Source organism: Rhea pennata, chromosome 2 (genome assembly GCF_028389875.1).
Source record: "Rhea pennata isolate bPtePen1 chromosome 2, bPtePen1.pri, whole genome shotgun sequence".
NCBI lineage: Eukaryota > Metazoa > Chordata > Aves > Rheiformes > Rheidae > Rhea > Rhea pennata.
The window spans coordinates 76,571,160-76,588,239 of record NC_084664.1 but is presented as its reverse complement, the minus strand read 5'-3'; the positions used below and the strand labels follow the sequence as shown (position 1 = coordinate 76,588,239).

General features: G+C 38.8%; 1 protein-coding gene across 5 annotated transcripts in view; it reads left to right on the top strand.

The window, feature by feature from the left end:
• Positions 1-17,080, top strand: part of SEMA5A (semaphorin 5A) — a 305,622-nt gene that overhangs the window by 6,370 nt on the left and 282,172 nt on the right. The window contains exon 1 of one of the 5 annotated variants that reach the window (XM_062569791.1): positions 6,109-6,134. The exons of the other annotated variants lie outside the window; for them this stretch is intronic. The gene's annotated coding sequence lies outside the window, so the exon portion shown is untranslated. Of the gene's footprint in view, positions 1-6,108; positions 6,135-17,080 lie in introns of those variants that run through there. 5 annotated transcript variants of the gene reach the window in all.

The window sequence follows — 17,080 nt, the reverse complement described above, 5'->3', positions numbered from 1 at the left end:
CAGCTATAGGTACAGTATACTGTATTACTAGGAGAGTGGTTAAGTTGTGGTTGTGTTTTTTTGGTCCTCTTTGGCAATTCTGGGTCTTTATATGGCTAAATGGTGTACTGGCTCCTTTTAATTGTGCCAGTGTAATTTATTACTTGGGACCATACTGAACTGATCCTCTTAAAAGACAGTTTTTATCTTTGATGTACACGTGGCCAGTGAACGCAGTAAGGCCTTGTAGGCCCTGGCCTCAGCATCACTGAGGGTGTGGGATGCATATCGTGACATGAAGAAGGAGGGGAGAGGGATTGTGGTTAGTCCCTTGAACATCAATGAGATTTAGGGCTGACAGAAGAACTCTGGTAGATTTTGCTTTGGTGGATTAGCGTGTTTACGTAGCCTTTTGCTATGTTGCTTTTGTGTGAGGCTACAGGCACTCTTGTGGAGGCTGTAGATGGGCCAAGGTGCAGATATATGGCCATCCTCACTGGCATTCCAGCTTGCAAGCTGAGGTACCTGAGATGCAATGCCTGGTTGCGTTGCCCTTGAGGGTGCTGGAAGTGGGGAAATTCAGGATGATTGCCTACTTGAAACCTGGAGCTTAGGCCATCAGAGCTAGTATGTCAGACCTTAGACCCCCAAAATGTTGGAACTTAAAGTATAGAGCGACATAACTGTTCTGGACACTTACTTACTTTGATTTGTTAAAAACACCAGTTCCTACATCCAGATCTACAGGGATATGAGAGAAAGAATTCTGGATTAGACTACTTGGGGGAAAAAAAAATCTTGAACTACAGGTAAACATCTGATTTTAATTTTTGACTTGAGTCATTGCTCTTCTCCCTCAAATCTGGTATCATGAAGTGCTTTTACAATAACTTGAATGAAATAGGTATTTCCATTGAGTACCCATATGAACACATTGCCTGCAATGGGCTATCTGTATCTTGGAAAGCACACATTACTCTTCTTATAGATGACTATTGAAAAAGCTCTTCCTTTAACCTCAGAACTTAGAGTTGCTGAGTTTAAATCTTTTTTTTTCCCCATAAGGAAGAAAAATTCCAGTTTCTTCCAGAGATGTAGTACTAATGCTTTAATTTAAGGAAATATGAGAATTGTATGACTTCAAAAAGGGGAGCTCAGTTTGTTTGCAAGGAAAAAATCATATGCTCACTTACCTTTTTGATCAACTATGATTTACTCATAGAAATCAGACTTGGTTCATAACTGTATGTGTTTGTTAACTTTGTAGGATTCCTCAAATCATTGAAAGGTAGGTTTCTCAGGGAAAAAAAAAACACAACCTACTCTCACCTCTGAAAGTCCTCTATCTCCCATAAAAAGTCCTTTAAAAGTCAGATAGTTTCCTCTCTTACTGCTACTCTTATCAGCCTTGACAAAAAAATGTATAGTTTTATTACGTTTTTCTGTAAGCTCTGAATTACTAACAGTATGAACACTGAGAATTTGGTAACAGTCCTGTGAATTAATGTTTGAAATGAATGGAAGAGTTGAGTTGTTTCAGGCACTCTGCAGATGCAGATGTTTTGAAAGGCTGACTTGTCTAGACCTAAAATCAGCTCTAGAGAATTCAATTACAAGCAAAACCAAAGGATTTCTGATTGTAACCAGCAGATCTGATTCCCTTCATGCAAGCAAAGTGCTTGTCTTCCCTTGCCTTCTTTCGGCATTGTGGGAAATGCTGCTTTATGGAACATTTGAGTCCCTTGTTACCTTCTTTTTCTATTTCATGACTACAACATTTTAAATCTTGTAAGAAATTATAGATAAGAAGCATTGAATGCTCTTGCTTCTGCATCAATCATCTTTTTCTGCAAGTGAATCTTGACAGGAAGAACAGTGATTCCATGAGCATTTGTATAAATATCTATAGATATCTGATAACTGAACTGAGCAGTGTTGGGGAAAAATGCCTGGCTGTTCCTGAACATTTTTCATGCTGTGTGTTCAATACTTCTAATCCCAACCTGTGACCTGAGGTGTCTACAGGTGGAGTCTCCATTCACGCAGTGTTGTTTCTACTTTTTTGTATACAATCTGCATTCCCAGCGAGTTCAGTGGTATTTCAGCATGTGAAGTGAAGCAGATGAGTCACTCTGTGCAGAGTCATCTGAATAGTAAGATTTCTGGTATTTTGTGCAATATGTTAGGAAGTAAACTGGAAACACTAGCTAATTGTCATCTTCTAATGTTTTTATCAAGTAGGAGCTGAAAGTATTCTGCAGGTGATATGTTCACTTTGCTCAGAATTGGAGGCACCAGAGAAAGATTAACACATGTATATAATAAAATCAGTGTGGTGATAGATTTAGAAATGTGTGAAAAATATATTATAATTATATCTGGGCTATGATAGGCAAAACTCATTTGGGTAATAAGTTATGTGTAGGAACAGTTGGGTAGGGGTCTGCAAATGAAATTCATCTAGTTAGAGGACTGGATCCTCCTGAAAGTAAAACCTAAGTAAAATTCATAAGCTTTTTGTAAATTGTTAAATGTATCTATGATATCTGTAGTTTCTTAAAGAAATGGTCACAAACAGCATATATAGATGTTTCGTGGCTTACTGTATGCATGTTCAAAATTAACCATACCTTCCAGTTCATATATGTGTGTGTGTGTGTGTGTGTGTGTGTGTTGGCACATACATGCATATACAAATGTAATTGCAGCCTATTCTACTTTCTGAAACAGCTAGATCATATTGTCCCTCTTGTTTTTTTAGCTAAACTGCTGCTGTAGCATCCTAGACAAAAATTAAAAATAATAAATAATAGTAGCAGAGGGATAGACAAACCTTCCTAAAGGGCAGAACTAGTCAGCCTTAGTCTGGTAGTTAGTGTCCAGGACCATGCCAAAAGACAAAGTGAACTGAAATAAAGATCAGAACAGTAGTTTTGATAGTTTTATTTTTGAGCTTGAAAGAGCTCATCTCTTTGAAGAGCAAAAAAATGTCAGAATAAAATATTGATTTTGTGGACTATCTAAAATTTATAAACTTGTTAACTTTTTCTCGCAACTTGGACTGTAGGGAAGGATGGATCCAAGCTTAGCTTGACAGCAGGTAAAAAAATGAGTAAATGTAATTTAAACAAATCCTTAACCATGGCTATAGAAGATCTTTTTAAAGGCAGAAGGCATGATAAGATCTGTCTAGATTCAGAAGATGTAATTTGAACTGTAGGCTTTTAGTAAATTATGAAGTTATATTAGCATAGGCAGACCAGAAACAGTCAAATAAATTGGGCTATAGTAATAAGAACTCACATGCACTAGGAATTTGAAGTTTTGATACACTTTTTTTTGAAAGCTGATGAGCACTTTGTAAATGCAGGTGATTCTCCTTAAAGTTTACCTTAGGTATTATGATGCATTCTTGCTGCAGATTCTGATTTAAGTCCACCAATAGTTTAAGTACAACTATTACATGTTAATTACTAAATCTTTCAGACTGCGTCCTCTTCTGCTCCATCAGATTTGCAGCTGTAGTTCCTAAAGTCTGAATGGTAGATCCTGGTATGTAATCTGAGACCATTTCCTACTGTGCTTTTATAGGGTTCTCTATTAAGGGTTGGGTGTTGCCAGTGTTAGGTAAGGTGCAGGTCCCCCACGCCCTGCTCAGGCATGGATCCTCTCCCTGGGTTCCTCCTCACCCAGCCTTGGCTGTTCATGGGCTCAGGCTCCTTTTCAGGTAGTTTGAGAAGCAAGGTTATCTACATCCACTACTCCAGTTTTGCCTTTCTAAAGTATTCAGAGGTATACAGTTAGCTAATGAAATACTTAATGGAGAGTTTCTCTGTCTCATACCTGTCCAAAGCTTGATAGTGGTGTTGCTAATGCAAATAACAGGCAGGCAAAAGGAGTTGCTGTATAATATGAGTTACAGAAATAGAATCTCAAATTGGAAAACTAGGTCAGTATAATTGGATTCATGTCACCAACTTTGAGGACTAACGCTGTTTTCATTTGGATGTTGAAGGTCTGTGGATCTGCAGGGCTTTCAACTTTTATCCAGCTATTGACTCTCCCTTCACTTTGTACATTACTTAGCGTATGCTGCTGTGACTTAGCAGTACAACTTGAGTGGTTATATGAACCACTTGATACTGTGCATATGTTACAGAGGCGCATAAGTTTTTGCTGTTATAAAATGTACTCTCAATGCGTGCTTTAGTTTATGGATTAGCTTTGGTTATCTATTCCGAGTTCAAGAAGTCAGTGTGAAATAGCTTGTTCTAACTCTTAGAGATCTGTGGTTCAACATACTTTCTTTAAACACAGAGCCATACTACTACTCTCCATCTTTTGTTTCTGAAAAATCAACATTTTTCCTAAAGTGATCAAGAAGCCAGTCCTCTTGGTCATCTGCGGACTTGTAATGAGCAGAGCTGTGAAGCAACACTGCTAAGTTTGCTGTGGGAACCCAGTTCGAGTAGGCTGCGATAGCACGGTGGCCTTTCTGCCCAAATGCCACTAATAATGGCCAATAAAGAACAGATACAGGTTTGCCTAGATTATCTCTAATGCAAAGTATACTTGAAGATAACAGTCAGAATTTTGGTAAAGCTTTTGTCGTTCCAGTATCAGCATGTCTAAACCTTTCCTCTGCCCTCCTCCCCCCCACGCCTTTTAAGTATCTTCTTGAAAAATCTTCCAAAGGTAATTTTATTAATTTAACATAGTGTGGACATCTCTGGCTGTGAGGAATAAGTCACAGTGACTTGTGGGGTTGTGTCAAAAGCATCATTAGAAGGCTTAGAACGAAGAGAGCAATTAATGAACAGTCTTTGCTATGAGCAAATGTCAGCGACTCCTCAAGGGCTAAGCTGCTGACTTGCTATATTCATTAATTGCTCTTTTACACAAAGTTGAGTTTAATTAAGCATACCTGAGAAAACCCACAAAATCAGATCAGAAGTGTTAGAATGGAAAAAGTAGCTTTTAATTTAATAAATAAAGACTTTTTCCTTCTCATGGGGGTTTTTGTGTTTCACACAAGTGACTCTGGCTGACATTTCCTCCTACCTGTTGGGGTTGTCTTCGCTGGAGCTTTTGGCCAAAGATGTGCCTCCTTGTTTGCTTCAGGTTGCATGCCTTAAAACTGGATTGTCCATTGTACTCAGAGAATTAAGGATCTAAATTTAAACTTGCATGAATGGCAGTTCCCAATATCTGTGTTTTTATATAGAATGATGTGTTCATTCATTAAATTTTTTTTTACTCTGTTTTCTCACTCAGTAAGATGGAGGTAATTGTTGTCGTTATAGTATAGATGACTGGAAGAGTCCCTCTAGAGAGTGGAGACTACTTCAGTATGATTTTTCTGTGCATTAAACTGAAACTTGCAATAATGTATTTAAAATACTGTTCTTCTTGTGTGCAAGGCTGTGGAGGAGAGGGAGAATAATATACACCATAGCTGACCTCTTCTAAATACACTATTTCCAGATACTGCCTTTGGGTTTGTTCCTAAACTTCTGTTATTTAAAGATAATCAAAATATGAGGAAAACTTTTGCAAAAGGACTTTGTGGCAATTTGTAGTTTTGAGCCAACCAGTAACCGGAGATTTTAATTACCTTACACTTTAAAAGTGAAGCTGTGCCATTGGGCAGGCACATTAGAACTTGGTAAAAATAGCATATCCTATAGTGGCATTCATCCAGCAATCTAAAATTAGCCTTGTATCCTGGACATGATACTGCTGGTGGTCACAAGCACTCGATAACATTCAGCACCCTCTGTCATTCAATCAAGTCAGAACACACTTATTTTTAAGTATTTTATGGTTTTTGTGCCAGGCTGGCTCACTGTTATTCCCATTATTCTTAAAGCGGCATCAAAAGGCGTTAATGCGTTTGGGTAGGTATTAAAAGAAGGTCTTGGCCAGAGGTGTTTAAGATGGTATGATCCAGCCTTGTGTGAGTGGAAGCTGACGGCAGAACCCCAGTGAGCTTCCGCTGGGAGTAGGTCAGGCTCTACCTAAACTCCTAATACCACGCGGGTGTGCAGCCAGGCTCCGGGAGCAGCTTGCCCGCAGCGTTCCTGCAGGGGCTCCAGGCAGGGCGCTGCTCCCGAATTAGGGGCCTGAAGTTCTTGAGGGGGGGAAATGCACCTCAGGTATTACAGTTCAATTACTTTGAATGTTTGTGGAATTTATAATAGAGCAAGACTAATTGTATGGGGAAAGGCTATGTTGACTTCTTTGTTTCTTTGTGTAACAGTCAATATATTGATATAGAGAGGTAGATGCCTCTAAGTGTGGAGGCAGGTGAGAGAGAGAGACAACAGAGGGTAAGCACAGAAGTATAAATACTCTCCTAGAGGAGCAATATCTAGAAACAAAATCAGTGTTTCCATTTTCTGTTACACTTTAACTATATGTTACCATTATTTTTAGTATTTAAACTGAGTATCTTAAGCTTATACTTTATGGAAATGATTACAAAAGAGACTTCCAAACTGAAGTTTCTGGCTTTAAAAATCATGATTCTGTGCTTCACTCCCACTTTTTTTTTAAGCATTTTTTTTTGTAATTCTTCATCATATTTAATAATTGCAAGAATTTTAACAGCTGCTTGGGGGATTAGCTTTTCCCCTATCTCTAGTTTAAGTGATATCTAATATTTCCAGTTAGCTTCCCTTTTTTAAGGGTTAAGCTATCACTAGCATGAAGAGTTTAGATTATTAGATGCACAATTCATGGCTACAGAAAAGAGAAATCTATCTACAGGTATGCAAGGGGTGATGGCATAGGTCCAGCGGGGGAAAGGCAGAGGCACAATTTGTTCACAGATTCTTTGCAGAGGCCCTTTGGATTTATTTGCCAGAGCGACTTAATGGCAGGCTTTGAAATTACACTGTAATCCTAGAGGCTCTTGGGATTTGGAAATGGAGAGAAAAACAGTATGAACTGGTACTACTTAGTAAAGGTGAGTATTCTGATGGCTTAGATAAGTTTTGGATTTTGCTTTTGAGCGGGAAGAAAATATTTCAGGAAGAAAGGTAGCCTTTTGCCCAAAGAAATGAACCTGTAGTAGGGTAGAATGCCACAAGGCTCTTGGGTCCTTATTTGTGCCTTGGAAGAACAGAAGTTCTGCAGATCTGTTTTTCTTTCTAAGTGAGATTTATTTATTCACATTTCAAGTTCTTCACCTGCAGAGAAGCAGTAAGTACGTTCTAAGAAACTATCTAATGCAGACTGGATTTTTGGGAAAGTTAAATACTTGCTGTGGTATCTAGTGGAGGTGTAGTTGGTATAATGTGTTTGCCTCACTCTAGGGGGATGAAATTACTTTGTATATGCCATTTGCCAAATATTTTGTAAAGGCATTCAGACCTCTTCCATGGGAGGTGCTGTAGAGGTAAATAGGTCAATTATATCTAATTTCAGTGAACCTGATGTGTGGGGGAAGTGAGTACGTAGAACCTGCTATTGTTCTAACACAGAAGAAATCCTAATGATGTGTTAGAGCTCTTCTGAGCAGCAACAGATATAATGCAATAAAAAATGCATTTAAAATCTGAAACTTCAGAAAGGCTTTGGTTTCTCAAGTCTTCCTCTTTTAAACAGTGCTGATTGGTCATTTTCAGACAGTTTTTGCAAGCCTTGGAAACCAATTTCAATGTCTGCTTCAAAAATAATTGTGCCAGTTTGAAAGAAGCTCTGTGACTGGGCTGCCCACTTGCCCCCGGTGCTGGGGTGCCCTGTGCATTGGCCACAGCGCAGCAGTGGGCCCTCCTGTTCCTGAGTCATCTCCTGTGGACATGCCACATCTGGGCCTGGCAGCGCTCCGCTGTTTTCAGAAAGGGCTTGAACTTAACAGGAGTAGATTATTGATGGATTCAACGCTGATTTTAGGCAGTTTGTTTTCTATGTGGGGTGGGGAGGAAAACCCGCTGTTGTTTGTTTCATTGACAACTGCAGCCTTGCGTGGCAAGTGGAGAAGACAGCACCTCCTGTACGATGTGGTGCTCACAGACAGATTGACAAACAGCTTGAGTGGCGTTTGAAAACACAAGATGTTATAAGAACTCCGTGGCTTTGCCAACAGTAAACACTGTTGGGGAGAAAAGGCTAGCTTTTGTTTAAAAAATAATAATAAAAAAAAGTAGGGGAGAAAGAATGAAGCAAGCTGTGCTTTAAGTTGTTTTCTTGTATGCTTAACACCTAGATAGTCTTCAGAAAACTGCATGTCTTCCTGCTTTTATAATTTTAGGGTGGTTATCGAGTAAGCAGTAGGATTTTTGTTTTCTTTTCCTTTATCTGATGCCTTACCAAGTTCTGTGCAGTGTTCTGGCTTTGTCTGGAAGCTAAAATTGCACTTTTTAGCTATCAAACATAGAAATCATTACCAGTGTTTATTGACTTGTAAATGCTTTTCAGTTATCTTAACACTGTCAGATCTCCTTAATCCCCTTTCTGCTAATCATAATTGAAAACAATAAATTGTTCAACTTTTGTGGACAGGTGAATGACTGGCAAAGATTTTTCTCTGTGAAAGCTTCAGCTTGACTGATGCAAGAAACTGCATGCGCTAGCAATGGGAACAGCGTGTGCACAGAAATCAGTACTGAAAGTCTGCATGCCTGCTTTAGTTTGTCCTGTGCCTTTGACCAGGAGACATTTTGCAGAGGTCGGATAAGAAAGTCCTGGTGGAAGTGACACGAGAATCCTTTAATGGCTGACTTCAGATTTTTAAATTTTGGTATTTATTGCCTCATTGTCTAGTAAAGTTCAGTTTTTATGGCAACAATTAATACTCTGTATTTTGAATCTTGAAATTTGATTTATGTATGAAACTCTCCTTCAAAAGACTAAGTGCTCAATGGCAAACTGCTGCAGGGCAAGGAAGTGAATAAGAGGAATTAAATGCAGCTTTCAAGGAGGGATTCGTTCTGTTTATCAAAGAGCCTTCCCCAGAAGGGGTAATAATATCCGTTTAGACAAAAAATGAAGAAAGGGTAGGGAAGAGATAATTAAAATGAAAAAGCGAAGTTTTTTTTTAATAGAGCAGAAAGTAGGACATAAAACTAGGAACCCGAAAAAGAAGTCTACTGTAAAGACTTTGATTCTCTTTATAATACAATGGCAAGTCAGTATAATTTTCTTATATTTCAGTTTGCTTTCTTCTGCTTGGAACCAAAGCTATGTACAGACACTGCTTGTGGGAAACAGATGATTTATTTTCCTTGGAAGATTGCAGGCTGTTTTGGATATTCATTATGGTGCTAGAGGGGGTAAATTGGTAGATTAGAGAATTAGAAGTAATCTGAAAAGAGCTTTAGGCGGGTACAGTTATTTCCTGACAACTTTATCAGTTTGGGGATAGTAAGGTCTCTCATGTTTCAGAATACACACTGTGCAAGTTGAGAGTGATGACAGAAATCTGTTTTCTAATGTCATGGAAAAGTATAGGCTGGAGCAAATCTTTGTCCATTTGGTTACAAATTAAATCTGTTCTCAGGGTTAGATAGCTAGAAGCATTCATTTTGTTCTCCCCCCCCCCCTTTAAGTTAGGCATTGATAAACAAAATAAAATGCTGCCTTTATTTCCTCATCTTTGTATATTTTTGTTGCATTTGAATGCTTTTGCTCTCATAGATCATCCCTCCGCTGTAAAGTTACTGTTGGCAACATTTTCTACTTAGATGTCCTGAGCTACCAGGTACTGGGAGATTAAAATGCTAATCAGAAGCTAGTGTGGATTGTGTTATTCTGTGTTCATGTGGAAACTGTAATTATTAGCATACTTTCTGGATGCTGAACGTGTGGTGCAGCCACAGGAGAGTAAACCTCACTACTACCTGTTGTGATTTGCTGCATTTAAGCTGATCTTACGGAGTTTCTGTCAGGTTACGGTGGTGTGGCTATGCGGGAGGATACCTGTATTCTGACTTCTATCTTCTGTGGTAAGAACAGCAGTAGGCAATGCTAGGAAAATGCAGGGAATCATTATGGGGCACCTGGCTCTTACATAAAGACACAACTCCTCAGTCATGATAATTCAATTTGTTATGTTCCCACTAATCATCCTGGTCCTATAGGACGCCATGAAGACCTGCCCCTCCCCGAAATGCCAAGTATGGCGAGGTGCCAGGCTCTGGGGTATTCTTGAGGCCTGCTGGAATTGCAGTTTGGGGGAATCCTGGTAAGAGAGGTAGGATGCTATTTTGTTTTCCACATTAAATTTGCAAATGCTTGCTTAAATGTTTGTCTGATGACTATAGTTTTGCTGGCCTCTCTCAAGCATATTTGCTGTTTTGTGGTGATTAGAAAATATTAATTTCATTGCACATGAAAGTCTCTAATGAAAGGTTGACTATTTTCTGCCACTGTTAACTTCTGACCTTTTTGCAGATGTAATTGTTGCTGTGATTACGGAATACTCTGTTGAATCTGGGGACACATGCAGTACACTTTTACCACTAGCCTAGTCAAATAATTTTTATGAGACAAAGAGCTAGTTTGAGCAGCCAAATGGGTTTGTTTACTTCAATAGCTTAATTGCATTAAAATCAAAGAGCTTGCATGGGCAGGGAGTAATCTGTGTCATTGCTGGACTCCATTAATCACCTCCTTGACTGAAGGCAACAGTTTGGAAAACTGAGTTACAGATAATTGAATAACTTTACTCTTTACACTGTTAATGATTCCCAGCAGGATGCTAGTGTGCAATCACAAACATCTGTGGATTTGGAAATTTCCATTTCCTCAAACAGAGGTGACTTTTTTTTTTTTTTTTTTTTTTTTTTTTTTTTTTTTTAATAGAGAGAGAATTTGTTTTTTGTATGAATGGCAGCAGGGTGTTCTTAAAAAAAAAAAAAAAGGAAATATATCTTCTTTGGCTTTTGTATATGATCGTATCATTTGAGTTTGCCTTTAAATCTTTATGCTCTAAATGACATTACTAGATTTTTAAAATTAATATTGCTTGTTTTGGCTCCATGGCATCTTTTTGGCATTTGGTGCCCAATAGTGAAAGAAAATATTTGTGTTTTGACAATGTATTTTAAGTGAGTGTAGTGCTCTGCCATCAACGTGGCAGAATGTGCACTAGTCGAAGATGACATTTCCAGCTCTTTTGGAAACAAACTTAAGGGAACAGAGAACAAAAATTGTATCTTCAAGCTATCCTAATACACCTAAATTAGTCTTTTGGACAAGTGTTTAAATATGTGGGGAAAGAGTGCTGGACATTGCCTACCCTTCCTCTCTTTATTTGCAGTATCTCCTAGTTTCCTTTTGGTTCCTTACTGTGTCCAGGGTGTGTTTCCCTTATTTGCCATTACCATCACAGAATATGGGTTGGTTAGGACTGGTCAAGCTGTGTTTGTTTTCAGCCTCATTTTCTATCACTCTTTCTGGAGCATCCAAACTTTAAACTCTCAGTTCTTGAGAACTTTAATTGCTTGACCTAAACATCCTAAGGAGAATTGACCTGAGACTAATATCTTGAGAACTTTGTTATAGCTATTTTGCAATTCACTTTTCACTGTTCTTGCAGTGAAAATGCCTCAACTAAAAGGACTTGGTAGATTTTATATATATATATATAATATTATATATAAAAAAATATATAAGATTCCTCCTTCATTGGTCAAAAATAATTGGTTCTGTACTGAATATGTATTTTATGCCATCTGTAGACACGGATATGACACGTTTAATCAGGTTCATGAAGCAGTCAAAATTTACTGTGGAACTGAAAGGTGAAAGGTTTGCATCTGTTAATTGGATCTGCAGTGGGATAAAATAAAGATCCTTGAGTCTGAAGTCTAGCAATTTACAGAAAAAGAAGAGTAAGACGAATTGTGTTTGTTCTAGAATGGCTGTGCCAAATGATACGCCTGGGTAAATACTCCCTGCTCTTCTTGAACAGGCTGGGGGAAGGTATATGATGGGAGAATAAGACTTTTCAAAGTTTCTGTTAAATATCTCTCTGATAGAAGCTCACTGTGAATTTAAAAGCCTGGGTTTCTTTTGCTGTATCATTTCTGTGTTGATACTGGGGTTATTGGTGATGGTAGCTTAGTTATTTATCTGTCCCTTCTCTTCTGCGCTGAAATTGCCAATGTTGGTGCCTGGTTCTGCTGATGGACCTAGTATAAAACTGGACTCTGGAAACCAGAGTTTTATGTATGCAATCAGCAAGCACCAATAACTGCTAATTGTAGCAAACTGGGGCTGGGTCGTGCTGGATATGCAGCTGCTGCAGCTTCTCCAGGGGACCTCATATGGGTATGAGGGACCTGCCAGCTCCCTGCAGATGTGGGAGATGGCTGTGAAACACTGATTCATTTCTTCAGGTTCAACCTCAGAGGTGCTCTAGTTGGCAGCTTCTGCCTTTAAATATTGTGATAATTGAAGCAAACACTTTCACATGTTTAACAAAGCCAAGCAGCCTTCACAAGAGCAAGTAGATGTAAGCAGATAAATTCTTTTGCCAAGATATCTTCACTACTCTCTTTCTTTTTTCTCCAAGGCTGTAATCCTCCAAAATCTCAGCATCCTTTCCTAGATACAGCTTCTCTTCCTAGCTGTGGAGTCCCACCCTCTCTCATGTTTCTATCAAACTCTTTTTCTTTTAAATCTGTGATGGAAAGGAATGATTGTGTATTGTACTCTTATCTAACCTCCTTCTGCTTCTGCCATTGTTGACCCCAAGTTTTGATGCCAAAAATTTTGGTTCCCTGATTTTAGGGGAGGATTTTCTAATTGGAAGCTGGACTTCTGGAGAGAATGGGAAAAACAAGTGGAGTGAGTCAAAGCAAACCTGAACATTAAAAACAAAAAACCAAAACAATCAGGAAAAAAAAAAAAACCCTCTAATCCTCCCAAATCCCAACCCCATACCTGAACAAATTGCTAACAATCACAAGTACCTATAGGTTAAGTCTGAGATGCTGTATTTGGAGGCGATACCTGCTTATAGGTATTCCTAATTCCAAATCCTTTTTTCTTCCCTGGTATAGGTGCAGCAATAAAAACTGTTTGTAAGTTTGTAACATGACCCAGATCTGGCAACTGGCCTGCTTTAAACTGTTTTTTTTTTTTTTTTTTTTTTTTTTTTTTTTTTTCCTGCAGTTTTACATTGTAGTGATATTTTTTCCCGGCTAACATGCTCTAGGTGACCCTGCTGAGCGGGGAGGTTGGACTAGATGATCTGAGGTCCCTTCCAACCTTACTGATTCTATGATTTTAAAAACAGTAGCATTATATTAGGGCAGGAGCCAGCTTTTAATAAAGTGAAGTGCTGGGAGGAGCATTTTTATTCTGGAAGCCTTCTTGAAGGGCTCTTTGGGGTCTAAGGCATTTGTCAATGATTTTGAAGAATAATGAATTTGTCAGAATTGCTTTGTAATAAAACACAATCAGCTATATGAGATAGAGACACCAAGATCTATTTCGGATCTATTCTGAAATGAGAGAAAAGTTCCTTTTTTATATATTTATGCATGGTTAGGGGTGTTTTGAGTACCGTTGGCCGAATTTGGAAATACTTGCACATACATTTATTTTTACAGCTTCCATTGGGGTTATTGTACGTATTTCATTTCCAGGATTTCTCTGAAGTGTGTAGGTGTTCCTCGCTTATTATACAACAACTTTGTGCTTTTCATCTTCAACTGTGAATTTTTGTTGCTGCTTAATAAGTACTAATGTTTATACTTGATGTCCATGGTGAGTTAATAAATGAAGGAATTATGGAAAGGGTTTTGGATGATCTGAGTTCATATGTTTTAATGTAAAGATGATCTGTTTAAGTTAATAAGAGTAAATCTGTCTGCTAGAGGAAAAAGTAGAATAGCTTCTAATCAGAACTACAATAACATCTTTTTTAAAAAAATAAAAGTGGGAGCAACTGTATTTTGTCATATGTCAATTCTGTGTGCTGATGCAACTTCTCAAACAAAAGTACAGATTTCCTAGATGTACTCTTACGTTAGCATAAAATAGCTCTTTTGAAATGGGAGCTCGAGTTGTGGTTTTCAGGCTTATGCATGCAGGTAACAATATGCATTTCCTAGCACAAGGGAAGAAGCTCTTTGGCAGCACTTTAAGCATCACTTGTTTTTCAGTCATAAAAATTGAATGTGAACTGCAGAAAAACAATTAGCTGCAGCATAAAAGTGGAAAAAATTGGAGTGAAATTAATATTTGCTGTTCAGTGGTAATTTTGGCAAAGAACAGGTGGCAAAAAGGATATACCTAGCTATTTTGTGTTATCCAAAATTGTGCTATCATCATCATGATTTGCGTTGGAAACTGAAGGACACTGGTAAAAGGAGCGAACAGAAGAAACTTGCAGCAAAGCTAGCTACTCTCCCATATTTTAAGGTAGAGATGAAAAATCCACTGACCTTTTTCATGCTTGCAAGCTTAGTTATAGCTTGAATAGTATCCTTATAGGAAACAGGTTTTCAGACTTGGGATGCTTGGGTTTGTGGAAGGTATTCTTTCAGAATAAAACCAACAGGCTTAAGTATCTTTTTTCAGGTTTTCTAAGAATATACAATGGTCATTTTTCATTTTCAAGATTTTGGAATAAATTAGATAAAGCAAAGACTTGAAAAACTTTCTCTACATGTGCCAACCACTGGGTTATTGTTTGTTCTTCATGCTCAGCTGTATTTGAGGAAAGAGAGCAAGAGATGCACTTTCCTCAAAATCTGTGAAAGATGCTGGTCCTGTTTCCAAGGGGACTAAAAAAAGAATATTGCTCGATTACAAGCCTCGGCTGCCATCTCTCTCAGCATTTTGGGAACTGTTCCTCGGGTTCAGGGAAAAGCATGTGAAATCTGTAAGATGAAGACTATTTTTAATAAATGTAGTTTTAGTATTTATTTGTTCACTTATTAACTTGTATTTTGGCTACAAGTTCTTTGTTTGCAAAGAACAGAACATAATTTGTTGCTAAACAAGAAATAAGCTAACGTAGGTTGGTGTTTCTTTTCAACAAACCACGTATGATGCTTTCATTTATTTATTTTGTTACTAAATGCCATCTGTGTTCTTCCATTTTAAGACTGCAATTTTAGCAGCTCTGTGCTATGTTGCTAGAGCAGTACCGCATATGTTAATAACTTCTTTATTAGTTGGCATTGATCTTTGCTTCATGCTGTTAGTTCTGAAATTCAGCTCTATTACTTACCTCTAATTTAGTGATCCCTCAGACAAGCAACATGTTTCAGGTTGTATTGATGTAAACTTAAAATATGCTAAATGCAGTAGTGCCCTGTATGTGGCTTTGTTACACAGCTAACACGAAATAGCATAACTTGTTCAAATGTAGAACGCAAGAAGGAAAAGAAAACTCCTGCCTGCTTTTCTGGGAGTTATTCTGAGCCAGGAGTGGATGTCTCCTGTGTTATCCAACAGTGGCTTCCTCCCATCAAATGTGAAGTGAGGTTGAACGCAGAGGGAGGCTGGCCATCATTCCTGTTCTGCTCTCATCTGGCTATAAAGAGTTGAGCTTAGCTGTATTAGCATAATTCAGCACTCGTACCAATTCATCTGCGCTGAGCGCACAACTAGAGATGCCGCAATGGCTGTTACTGGCCTGTCTGAAAGCATCCAAAATGTTTGCTGGTGCTACTGTGACTCTGAAATTACTGCTGCTCATTAGGGCACTTCCAGAACTTCCCTACTTCCACATTCAAACTGCTGTGTCTTTTGATCAAGCTGCATTTAAATGCATTAAAAACAAAAAAAAATTTTGTATGATCAAAAGCACAGAGATACTGCTGCTTCTTATGGTGTTCTGCAGATGCCCCCAGGCCTCTCCTGGCGACAGGATTGAACTAGTTGTGTCCGTAGTTGGAGTTGACTGCCTGGGAGCTGGCCCCCATCCAAAAGCAGTGCAGTTTTTCAGGTCAGTGCTGTTGCAGGCTTAGTGAGTTAACACCACGCTGCTGGGTCTACATGTCTAACGTTTTACAGTGACCTTGTGGTTGGGCCATCTTAGAGAGTGTTTTGCAGAAAATTGCATAGACATGCTTTTTGTTGCATGCACCTTTTGAGGAATTGAGGTTCTGGGTTAGATTCTAAACCCTGTTGACTTTTGCTACCTACCCAAGCCCATTTGCTGTTTGGAGTCTTTCACATTTGATGCTTTTTCTATTTAATTGCAGTTTTTGTTACTGCAGAACTTCAAAAACAGTGTATGGAAGTGAACCAAAGTCAAGAATTTGTAAGTTAGAAAATTTGTAGCTAACACTGGAAAATGTAATTCAGAGTGTGTCTGTCTGCTTCATGATATTCTAATTCAGGGATGGAGAGCTTTGCTAAATAAGGGAGTTGTCCTCCCCTCTGTTCTGTTTTATTTGGCTACTGGCAAACTGAATTACTGCAGCAGAGTGTCTGCATGGGCCGCTCTGTTTTGTGGAGTCGTACTTTTATACTGGATAAAGCCTGCTGGTAACAGAGGTTCAGAGTAGGCACAGGCCTACCATGTGGAAGAGCTGGCTTGGCCCATCAGAGTAATTGCCTCCTGCTCAAGGTAAGCCTTGCCAAGCTGGAGCTGACAGGGCATGTTCACACCCTGCTCCCCGTTCCAGAAGGCTGCAGAAAGTGAGTTACTCATAATAGATTAATAACCATAATATCTCAGGGATCTGAGAGTGAGTAGGTGATTTGCTGGGTTCATGTGGAGCCATGGCTCACCTGAGAGGAAGGGGCAGAGCTGGGGCTGGTCCCCAAATAGCAGTTCTCACTGTTGTGCACTCTCTAGTAGCATCATTAACAGAAACATCCATTTTTCTCCCTCTCCTTTTCTCCCCAAACCAGTTTTATCATTGGGAGAAAAAGTTTATTCGGAAAGATAGCCTTTTGATATTTCTTATTGGCCCAAGAATTTCCAGCAATTTGATGCTCTCCTGGATTCAAGGGTTTGCAGATACGTGTGCAGATACGGAACAGTTTGGGGAAGAAGAATTCCATTTCTGCAGCCTTCACTGCAGACTACAGTGCTCAAGTCCTCAAGGTCCAATATTGCCAATGTCCTAAAAGGAAGCCATGTCAACCTGTGTTTATGCCACTGTTATAATTTCAGCTTCTCTTGTAA